Source organism: Phascolarctos cinereus, unplaced genomic scaffold, assembly GCF_003287225.1.
Source record: "Phascolarctos cinereus isolate Bilbo 61053 unplaced genomic scaffold, phaCin_HiC Scaffold_726;HRSCAF=1367, whole genome shotgun sequence".
Taxonomy (NCBI): Eukaryota; Metazoa; Chordata; class Mammalia; order Diprotodontia; family Phascolarctidae; genus Phascolarctos; species Phascolarctos cinereus.
Window position 1 is genome coordinate 365,175,413 of NW_027556098.1, and position 12,218 is coordinate 365,187,630.

Here is a 12,218-nt window from a genome sequence, read left to right on the forward strand (position 1 = left end):
AAGGGTTTCCCGGGGCAACCGGGGGCGGGGCCTGATGCCCTGAGCTCCGCCCTCCGGCCCCCTGCAGCCAGCTTTGGGGGGGCCTTGGTGAGGCTGCAGAAGAGAAGTTGGGGGCCCTGTGGCTGGGGGTAGAGCTGGGGTAGCCTCTTTTCTTTTTTCCTGTGCTTTCGGTGCGGTCCACCTCCAGGAGGCCTGACAAGGTATGGGGCCAGGCAAAGAGCTTTAAATTCCAGGTTTCCAAAATTCCGGCCCCCCTCCCCCAGTCCCAGCCCCTCCCCCCAACTTCCAGTGGCTATTTCAGCAGAAGTGCCCAAGGCCAGACCAGGCTGTGGGAGCTTCTGCTGCCAGCCAAGCCACAGTTCATAGGATTATAAATTTACAGCTGGAAGGAACTTTGGAAGACATCTAGTCCGACTCTTGTATTTCATTGAAATATCAAGAAAGAAATCTCAGCACAAGTAGGGTGGACTCCCTGTGATGAACTTACTGGGAAGACATGGACACAATTTTTCCTAAGTTGAGCAGTGCTGGACTTGAAGTGTGATCCTAGGGCAGCTACCTTAACCTTCGGTGGCGGGGGGGGGGGGGGGGGGGGGGGGGGGGTTGCCTTTGAGATTCCCTCGGGCTCTAAATCCAATATTACATGATTGTAAGATGCTCAGAAGGAGCATCTGATCTTTGAGATCCTAGGTCTATTTGAATATTTAAAACTGGTTCACAGAGAGGCTAGTAACTTACCAAAGGCACCACAGCTTGAAACTGACAAAGAGCTGAGATTAGACCTCGGACGTGGAATCCAGTGATTCCTGCTCCCAGGCAGCTGGCTACCTCCTAGGGTAGCATCACTGCCTCCATCAATAATATTTGATGGTGGAAAGTTCTTCCACAAATATAGCTTTAATCCTTCCTCCTACAGCTTGTCTGTTTACTTCTAACTATCAAGGAGGAACTGAACGGGAGGTGGGAATTGAATTGATCTTGTTATGTTACACCCCTGTTGAAAATCATCTTTGGCCTCCGAATAAGAATCAGACTGCTTTGTTTGGCATTCAAGACCCTCCAGGGTCTGTGACTCTCCTCCCTCCCTGTTGACAGGCATTCTAAGCTTGAACTAAACCTGGAAGATTCTCTACCTTCTCAATTCATTCTGAGCACTTCTGCCTCCACACCTTTGTCCATGCTGTTCCCAATGGCAGGGATGCCTTCTCCTTTCACCAATTCTACCCACTGCCTTCTTACTTATCCTTAAAAGCCATACTCAAATGTCACCTCCAAAAGTCTCTCTCTCCTGTCAAAAACAACCATCTCCCCTTGGTTCTCATGTAGAATTTACTGCAATAAGAATATTATAGAGTATAATACTGCTTTTGTGTCATTATCTTGGGACCTCCAAGAAGGTAGAGACCATTTCTTGTCTAAATTATAGCTCTCACAAAACCAAACAACAGTCTGCACACAGTGGGTGCTTCGCAAATATTTGGTGAATGAATGAATGAAAAAATCATGTGATAAGCACTTATTATATGTGTTGGAACAAATCTTTCTGCCACCCTCTTGCCTATTTTCAGTCTGAGCCTCCCTTCCTTCCTTCCTTTACCCGCCTCCCTTTAATTTATAGGCTTCATCTTTTTATGGAAAAGTTAAACAGTATAAGAAATTGTCATGGCCTACAGCCAGCCCCCAAGTCTTAGACTTGGCAATCACTAGCCCAACTTCACCCTCACTCCCTAGATCCATAGCACAGGGGCTAGTGCCCCCCAGGGATCCACCCAAATGGAGCTCTCCCACAAACAAGGCTAGGGGCACGAGGTTACAGCAGCACTGCTTCGTGGATGGGCAGCACCGATCTCAGAGTTACATGACTTGAATTCCAGTCATTAGTTAATGTCACTATGGTAAGAGATTGGAACTCAGTTTCTTCATCTGTAAAATGGGGATAATAATAAGCCACAAACTCTGTGTAAGAGTCAGGAGGACGAGGCCTCCATGTCTAAACTTTGCCTGCTAGCTCATTGTATGACCATGGCTAACTTAGCCACTGAAGCTTCAGTTTTCCCATCTACAAAATTGGGGGAAATGTTCTTTCCCTGTTTCCTTCACAGGCTTGTGAGGCTCAAATAAGAATATTTAACAATAATTCAAATCTCATAAGTTTTATTAAGTGCTTGTTATCTCACGCCAATAAGCATTTATTAAACACCTGTGTGTTTATTATTAAATACCTATGTGCTAGGCACTTTGCTTAACTAATATGTGCTAGGGTCTGGGAGTACAAAAAATAAATACTATGAGAGAGGGTTAGATTAGCCCATCTAGGTTCCAGCCCTAAATCCTACGGTCCTATGAATGCTTCTCTACTTTCAAGGAGCTTGTGGTCAACTAAGGAAGTTGTTAGTTACAGAAACAATAGGCTATGTAATTAGAAGAAATAATCCATATAAGAGGGCTATTGATGGTGGTGATAATGATGATGATGATAGCTAGAGAGCTGGCCTTGGAGATAGGAGGACCTGGGTTCAAATTCTGCCTCAGACATTTACTAGCTGTGTGACTCTGGGCAAGTCGCTTCTTAGTGCCCTAGACAGCTCTCTGAGACCATCAATTGCTGAGCAGATTCACTGCTGGTGGTGGCCAGTTTCCTCATTAGTAATTCCTACAGGGGGCACAGCCAAGATGGTTAAGAGTAAAAGCAGTGACTTGTTTGAGCTCTTCCCCAAACCCCTCCCAATACCTGTAAAAATGGCTCTAAACAAATTCTAGAGCAGTAATTCCTACATAATTGAAATTATGTGTTAAAAAAACCTACCAAAAAGAATATGTAAGGTGCTACTAGGCCCTGGGGATACAAAGGCAAAAATACAAGGCTTTCAAAAAGTTTATATTTGGGCTATAAGATTATGATTTGTAGGGGAAAGGGAAAGCAGGGAAGAGAGCAAGCATTTATTGTCTACGATGTGCCAGGCACTGTGCTAAGCACTTTATAATGATTATCTCATTTGATCCCTTCAACAGCTCTGGAAGGCAGATGTTGTTATTATCCCTATTTTACAGTTGAGGGAACTGAGGCAGACAGAAATTAAGTGACTTGCTCAGGGTCACACAGGTAGCATGTCTGAGGTGGAATTTGAACTCAGGTCTCAGACTCTAGGCTGAGCGCTCTATCCATGGTTCCACCTGGCTGTCTCATCTAGGTATACATGGATCATGATGAAAAGAATACCAACAACAGGAGAGAGCAGGATGGACCTCTGCTAGGATGTGATGCCTGAGATGAGCTTCCAAGGAAATGAGATTCTAATAGGTGGGGACGTGGGAAGGGAATGCGTTCCAGGAATGGGGAAACAGCCTGTGCAAAGGCTTGAGAATGAAGAAATGGCATGTTGATTTCACAGAACAGCCAGGAGGCCAGTATGGTTTGGCTAGAATGTAAAATATGTGAAGGGGAGTAACAAGAAATATCTGGAAAAGGTAAATGGGGATCCAGATTGGGGAAGGTTTTAAAGGCCAGGCTGAGGTGTTTGTATTTTATTCTAGCGGCAATAGGAAGGCAGTGAAGATTTATGAGTGACATAGACTTGTGTCATAGGAAGATTGGGCAATACATTGAGGAGGGGACAGACTGGAATCAAAGAGAGATGCCAATTAGAGGCACAAGACGATAGTTCAGGCAAGAAAAGGATGAGTGTCTAGACTGTCATGAATGGAGACATGGGAGGAAGGGGGAAGAGACAGAGGAGGTTGGTGAGAGATAGAACTACCAAGGCTGGGCAGGTGTTTGGGGCTGAGCAGTGCCTTGGGGGGAGGTAGAGAGGGACTGGGTACAGCCAAGGATAACTTTGAGGCTTTGAACCTGATTAGAAGGATAGTGGAGCCCTGAACAGATAAAGGAAGGAAAATGGGAGGGACGAGTTAGAGGCACCTAGGAGCTTTCGGACATCTGAGATGCTAGTCAGAAAGCTGTGTAGAGGTGTGCCACAAACAGTTGGCAATGCAAGACTGGCACTCCAGAGAGGCAAAGTCTGGATGTATAGGTTTGGGAATTTTCTGTATAGAAGTGATAGATAATTGGAGCCATGGGAGCTAATGAGATCTGAAAGAGACACAGAGACAGACAGACAAAAAGAGACAGAGAGAAACAGAGAGATAGAGAAAGAAAGACACAGACACAGAGATACAGAAAGACAGACATAGACTGAGACACAGAGACATAGATACAGAGACAGAGACAGAGAGACAGATACAGAGATACCGACAGAGACACAGAGAAACAGACATAGAGAAACAGAGAGATAGTGACAGAAAGACAGACAGACAGACACAGAGATATAGAAAGACAGACAGACTGAAACACAGAGATAGATGCAGAGATACCAGCAGAGACACACAGAGAGACAAAGAGATAGAGATGGAGACAGATACAGAGAAACAAACAGAAAGACACACATAGAGAAACAGATCGACACAGAGACAGAGATACAAAGGGATAGATATAGGGGCATAGAGATACAGACACAGAGACACAGGCAGAGATACAGAGACAAAAAGCCACAGAGAAAGACAGAGAAGAGGACTCAAGACAGAGTCTTAGGGGCCATGAGCACTTACTAGGTAGGAAATTGGTGATGATGCAGCAGAGGAGACTGAGGCCAGGGTCAAACAGGTAAGAGGAGAAGCAAGGATAAGCCATGTCACTGAAATCAGAGGAGAGTGTCCAGGAGCAGACAAGTAGGAAAAGAACTGAGAAAAAAACCCGCGGATTTAGTGGTCAAGATCTCACTGGCACAGTTGAGAGATAAGTTCAGAAGTCAGATTGCAAGGAATGTAGGATAGATCTGGTGTTGGGACATCAAATGCTGATAGATAGATAGATAGATAGATAAATAGATAGATAGATAGATAGATAGATAGACAGATAGACATCAAGGAGTCTATGAACTTCGATGGAGAAAAGTTGTATGTTTATTTCAATATAATTGGTTTCCTTTGTAATTCCACGAATTTTGTAATTATATGGCATTTCTAATCTCATTAATTACACATTTAAAAATATTCTAAGTAGAGTTTCACCAGACTGCTAAAGGAAGTCAGTGATTCAAAAGAGGTTAAGAACCTCTGATCTGGTCTAATTCCCTTATTCTGCAAATGAGGAAACAGAAGCCAGAGAAATGAGGGGTTTCATTCAAGGTAATTCAGGCAGTAAGTAGCAGCAGGATTTGAACCCAGGTCCAGCTCCTTTCACTATAGCATCTTGCCCAGAGTCAGAGGGCAGTTCTAGAACCCTTTCCACCAACCCTGAGAACTCCAGGCTTGCTAGTATCCTGGTTGCCTGGGACTGATGCCCATGTAGGCCCTGGAGAAAGTTGACAGAGAAAGAACTAGCAGGCCTGGAGAGAGGAGCTCAGCTTCCTTCTCCTTCCTGGGGTCCCAGCAGGAGGGTGGGGCACATGGAGTGCAGGGGGAGAGGTGGGTGAGCTCTCAGGAAGTCCCCCAGGAAAAGTCTGGGGTGTGAAGAGCCCTCCTCCCTCATCCCAGAAGCTCCAGAGCTCCTGCTTGCCCCTGTCCTTCAGGACAGGAGAAGGGAGGGGGTGAGCAGGACGCCTGGCTTCATTACTGGGATGGCTCACATAGCATCTGCCTGAGTCAGAGCACTGCCCCAGAAAGTCCTGAGTTCCCCCCAGCAGCCCCACCTCCCCAACGCCCTCCTTTGCCATGTGGTTCTTATTAAGGTCAGGTCAGATCTGGGCCAGTAACCCACTGTTGGCCTCATTCTCCTCTTCACTCCATCTCCTCCTCCTACAGGCATACAAAGGGACCCACAGACCTATACTATACAGACACACAGTATAGGGGGAATACAACATACAAATATGCAGATCCCAGCTCCCTGCTTTTTGGCCACGCATCTTTTTGGCTTGTCATCTCCCCCATTAAACTGTGAGCTCCTTGACAGCAAGGATTGTCTTTTGCCTCTTTTTGCATCTGTGGCACTTAGCATTGTGCCTGATACATAGTAGGCACTTAATAAATGCTTATTGACTGACTGGAAGTGGTTTGCAAACCTTGAGGTGATATATGAATGCTAACTATTCTTAATTCATACACAATGACTAGATACACAACTATTTACAAATACAGATACAACACATAGAGACTCATAAATACACATGTATACACTTAGATCCAGACACATAGGTCCCAGCTCTGCTGGGTATTTAGTTGGGCAAGAGTCTTCCCTTCTCTTTTTCCTTCTCAATTCACTTTCCTTCTCTGTAAAATGAGGAGTCTGAACTAGTGATGTCTAAATTTTCTTGCTTTTTTTTTTTGGTGAGGCAGTCAGGGTTAAGTGACTTGCCCAGGGTCACACAGGTAGTAAGTGTCAAGCGTCTGAGGCTGGATTTGAACTCAGGTCCTCCTGACTCCAAGGCCAGAGCTCTATCCACTGCGCTACCCTGCCCCGATGTCTAAATTTTCAATCCTTGGATCTTGTCACCTGGGTTTGGATGGCTTATGTCAGGTATAGGAGAAGGGGAGAAGAAAGGCTGGCGGGGGGGCTGAGCCTTGAGAAACCATCGCAGGAGCTTATGGGAGGAAGCGAGCTCCCCCTTTCTGGAGATCTTCCGACAGAAGCCAAACGACCACTTATTATGGATATTGTCAAGGGGAGCCTTGTTCAGGTATGAATTGGACTCTGATGGCTGTTGAGGTCACTCGCAGCCTTGCCATTCTGTGAGACCCTGGGTATTCCTTCCAGGGACATCCAGAGTCTTAAGTAGATTCTTCTGTGAAGGGTCCAATGATAGACATCTAATGAAGTGATGAGAGTAGCATTGCCTTGAGAGGCAGGGTAAGGTGGTAGGAGGCATGAGGGCTAAGGACTGAGGACTCAGATAGAAGCTAGAAGCCTGTTGCATCCCCTATCCCCCTTGTGTGGGAGCATGCTTTGCTATCTCTTCTGGAATCTAAAATCCAGAAGACTCTGGCCTGCTGTGTGACCTTCCCACCAGGAGCCAAATCAGAGTAATCAACACCCTCTCCCTCTACCCCCTGCCATCACGCAGGCTCTATTACCCATCCAAATGTATATGGATATGTGTATGTGTGTGTGTGTGTGTGTGTGTGTGTGTGTGTGTCTACATATACTTATTTACACATACACCCTGGGTCACAATGCTGGATCCCATACATGCCTATGGCTAGTCATTGACATGCCATAAACATATTGACTATATGTCCAGGTGAGAGGTATACCATGGGGGCACACAGGCTGACAGTCACTCATAGAAGCATGTGCTAGCATATGCATGTGCTGACACAGGCCTACAAATTCACAGCAGCACACACACATACGCGCACATGGATATTCACACATGAACATCAGATGACTCCTTATCAAGGATGTTAGAGAGGGGATTCCTGGTCAGGAAAGGCTTGGATTAGCTAGATGACTTTTGGGGTTCCTTTTTCTGGAGCAGGGGTTCTTAACCTGGGATCTGTTCACATCTTGGGGGTCCATCAGTTTTCAGTGAGTTTGTGAACTTGGGAAAAAATTCCATTTTTATTTTCATTGACTTTTGGTCTCCTTTGTAATCTGATTTTTATTTTCTGCATTTAAAAACATGATTATGAGGAGTCCATGGGCTTCACCAGACTTCCAAAGGGCTCAGGACACACAAAAAGGTTCAGAACTCCTGGCCTCTGGGACTTTCTGCAACCTTGGCATGCACACATACAACAGCTACGTAGACATAAGCACTGGTATTGATACGCCTCATACACACAGCCTGGCACACACACACGTGCACATACATGTTTGTCGGCTCACAGACCGTCTCTCCACTCCCCCCCTTCCCTTCCCTCCTCCAGACTGCTTCTGGCTCCTCCCGCTCCCAGAATAGCAGCTGCTGTCGGAGTTACAGACTTGGGAGTCAGTGCTGCACAGTCCCTGGCCTTTGTCCTCGGGGACTTCCTCAGGCTGCAGGCCGGGCAGAGCCTCCTGGGCTGGGGGCCCACCGACCATGTGGCTGAATTGTTCTAAATTATGTTGTTCTAAATTGTATCTGAATTGTAGCCACTTCTCAAAGAGGGTTCCCCAAACACCACCTGGGAGCAGAGGCAAGGAGGAGGGGGGGCAGAGAAAGAGAGAGAGGTCAGGACAGGGAAAGAGATGGAGATGAAGGGGGCAGAGACAGACATGAAGGAAGGGGCAGGGACAAGAGGTGGAAAGGACAGGGTCCAAGGCAGAGGTCCAGGGTGGGGAGAAACCAGGGCCAGGTTTGGGACAGGCAGGAAGTCAATTTGCTGCCTAAAGCAAATGCAGTCAAGGTCCCAGGCTAAGTCCCAGCAGCATCCATCCAGAGCTGTGTCCCGCTCCCCCTCCCCATACCTCCTAGAATCTGCCCCCCCAGCTCATGCCTCCTTTCTGGTCTCCAAGTTCCTGCAGTGCTGGCAGAGAAACAAACCCTCTCGAGTTTGAGAACCTCAGGTGTAATGGGGCTGGTAATGAGCTATTCAGAGCTAAGTAGAATGATCATAATGAACATATTCCAGAAAAATACAAGCTAGTGAAGGGGTTATTTCCTCTTTTGCTTTTGTATCCTCAGCACCTAACATGGATCCAGCACATAGTAGGGGCTCAATGCATGCTATTGGGCTTGAACTGAATCAGAAGATATCATTATCCTCATTTGCAGATGAGCAAACTGAGGTAGATATAAGTTAAAGGGACAATCCCGTGTCCCACAGCTAGGACATGTCTGAGTTAGGATTGGAACTCAGGTTGGCCTGACTCCAAAGCTCGTTCTCTCTCTCTCTCTCTCTCTCTCCTCTCTCTCTCTCTCTCTCTCTCTCTCTCTCTCTCTCTGTCTGCTGTCTAGCTGCTGAACGTCAGTCAGGACCTGTCAAGCACAGTCATTTAAGACAGCTGCCTGACGGAGCTCATGACAGCTGATCTTAGGGACCAGACACCCAGGAAAGGAGTTTAGGGTGGAGGATTTCTGTGGGCAGAACTCAAGGATCTTGGTGAGTTGGGATTCTGGGAACTGTAAGGAGAGCAGTTTTAATTTGGCATTGAGCGATGGACCTGGGGTCTAGACAGAAGTCCTATTTCTGTTTATCTATGTACGTATCCCCATCTTGACCTTTGTCTCTTCCCTGGCCTTATTCCTGTACCCTCTCTATGTACGTATCTGTGTCTGTCCTCTAGTTTCTGCTCCTTCTCATCCCTGTTCCTCCTCCATTCTCTGCCCCTATCCTTTCCTCTTCTCCTGTTCATGCCTTCTCCATTCTCTCTGCCCCATCCCCTGTCCTTGCCCCTGTCCTTCAGGAGAGAATGTTGACTTGATTTAGGGTGATGTTAAAAGCCTGAGTCTGAAGAGGATTCTCAGGAGAATTCCCAGAGTTATAGGATCTCAGATTTAGAAGGGAGAACTGAGAAGGTGTTTTGTCCTTGCCTGAGCAGGATTCCCTGCAAAATTACAAACCGAGAATCTCTGACTGAAGACGCTAGTGATGGAGAATTCACTATCTTCTTGTCTCTTCCTCTTCACAGAACCTCAGAGTTATAAGCCACTTCAGAGGGCCCCTGACCCAGCCTGCTCCTGAACAGGAGTTCTCTCTACCATGTTTGCAACCAATGGCCAGTCACCCTCTGTCTGAAGACTTCTTGTAAGAGGATGCCCGCACTTCTTCCTAAGGCAGCTCATTCCACTTTGGGCCAGTTTTAATTTTGCCTTTCATGGAGCTCAAATCTGCCCACTGTCTGTAACCTTCTGCCATTTCTGCCAGTTCTCCCCCCTGGGGCCAAGCAGAGCATGTGTAACCCTTCTTCCATGTTGCAGCCCCTCAGATGCTTGAAGACTGCTCTCATGTCCTTCGTGGAGTCATCTTCTCCAGGCCAGTCCTCCCAAGTTCCAGACAACAGTGCTTCTGTGGTCCTACCTTCACCATCCAGTCATCCTCCTCTGGATGCCCTGCCCTGGTTTATCAACATCCTTCCTGGAATACGGCCCCAGAACTGAATTTAGTACTAGGGACATGATCTGACCAGAAAAGCAAGGGACAGTGGGACTGCAATCACTTCCCTAGTTCTAGCCATCTTCTCTTCCTTTAAGTGTCATTCCAGGTGCCAGCTCCTCCTTCAAACCCTCCCTGACTCTCCACCTCAGGATTCTTTCTATCCTCAAATGTCCCCGGAGCATCTTGGATAGTTCTTTCCTTTGTCACTATCATATTCTACCTTATCTCATACTTAGCTATGTAAATGTTATTTTCCCCTGCCAAATCATAAGCTCCCTGAAAGCAGAGACTGTGCTGTCTTTTATCTTTGTATTCACAGTACCAAACATCGTGCCTTATATATTTGTTGTTGTTGTTGAATCATTTCAGTTGTGTCTGACTCTTCATGACCCCATTTGGGGTTTTCTTGGCAAAGATACTGGAGTGGTTTGCCATTTCCTTCTCCAGCTTATTTTACAAACGAGGAAACTGAGGTAAAGACGGTTAAGTGACTTGTCCAGGGTCACACAGCTAGTAAGTATCTGAGACCAGATTTGAACTCAGGAAGATGCATCTTGCTGATTCCAAGTCCAGTGCTCTATCCACTGGGCAACCCAGCTGCCCCACCTCATACACAGGCACCCAACAAATAAATGGTGGTTGAATTACAGTCACAGAATCTGAGAGGTGAAAGGGACCCACCTCAGTGACTGTCTAGTCCAGTCTAGGAAAGAAATTCTCACTCTAGCACTGGTCATCTGGCTTCTGCATGAGGACTTCCAAGGAGCAGAGTTCCATCCCTTGGAGAGGTAGCCCATTCCATCTTTGAATAGCTTGAATTTTGGTGAAATATTTCCCAACATCAATATAAAATTGGTGAAGTGAAAGAAAGAAGGCTGGCTTTGTAGTCACAGGACCTCAGTTCAAATCCCCCTCCTCCTCTGAATGAATGAATGAAAGAAACACTGAGTGCTTACAGTGAAGGTGCCAGCCATGGTGCTAAGTGCTAGTGAAACAAACAGAGGGTGATACAAAAAGACAGTCCCCTCCTTCCAGAATCTTCTGTCTTCAGCTCCTCAAGTTTAGGGCAGTTGGGTGGCCTACTGGATACAATAATGATGATGATGATAATCAGCATTTACATAGCATTTAATGTGTGCCAAGTACTGTGCTAAGAGCTTTACAAATGTTATCTCATTTGATCCTCACAACAACCCTGAGAGGTAGGTGTCCTTATTATCCCCATTATACACGTGGGGAAATTGAGGCAAAGAGAGGTTAAGTGACTTGCCCAAGGTCACATAGCTAGTAAGTAATCTGGATTTGAACTCAAGGCCTTGAGTTAGGAAGAGATGGGTTCAAATCCAGCCTTGGACAATTTCTAACAATGTGACACCAGGCAAGTCACAACCTCTGTTTGCCTCAGTTTCCTCATCTGTAAAAATGGAGATCCTAATAGCACTCACCTCCCAGGGTTGCTATGAGGATCAGATGAGGTGATAATTATAAAGTGTCTAACACTAATAGTGCCTGGCACGTAGTAAGTGCTATGTCAGTGGTAGTTATTGTTATTACTAATAACAGAAAGGAACATGTGTTAGGGAGCGGTCAGGGAAGGGTGTTTTGGGCAGGGAGGTCAGGATTAGTGAGTGGAGCCATAGGGCAATTGATTGACATGAATTTTTCAGGAACATTAATGTTAATTAGATTACTATTATATATACACAATATACTATTATATATACCATACTAATATATTATGCTAATATATACTATATTAATATACTGTATATATATTATATTATATATATATATATATTATAATAGTATATAATGTTAATTAAACTACAAAGTTAGAGGTGAAAGGGAGAATGGGGTAAGGAATGTAGGGTAGATGAAAAAAGGTAGTTGAACAGTAGCAAGACATGAAGATGGCCAGAAGGCAGGCTGGCATATGCTGAGTCTGAGCCAGGCTATCTTTGGAGATCTCACACTAAGCAGACCTTAACTTCTCTGAGTCTCAGTTTCTTCATCTGTAAAATGGGTAAGTTGGACAGGAAGGCCGCAAAAGTCTCTTCCAGTTCTACAGCTATGACATTTTGACCTTATTAGATTCTTGTCATTCTTCTAACCCATCATGGTTTTTTTTCATATCAATTCTGTTAGCCATCCCTGCCAACTTAATATCATTCATAAATTTGATAAGCATGTTGGGGGGGGTAGTA

At 45.7% G+C, this 12,218-nt stretch overlaps 1 long non-coding RNA gene across 1 annotated transcript; it reads left to right on the plus strand.

The window, feature by feature from the left end:
• The first annotated feature begins 15 nt into the window (after positions 1-15).
• Positions 16-10,343, plus strand: LOC110205989 (uncharacterized). The gene is made up of 3 exons (XR_002323754.2): positions 16-200; positions 8,874-9,018; positions 9,548-10,343. It is a non-coding gene; the product is annotated as an uncharacterized LOC110205989 (long non-coding RNA).
• Positions 10,344-12,218: the final 1,875 nt, after the last annotated feature.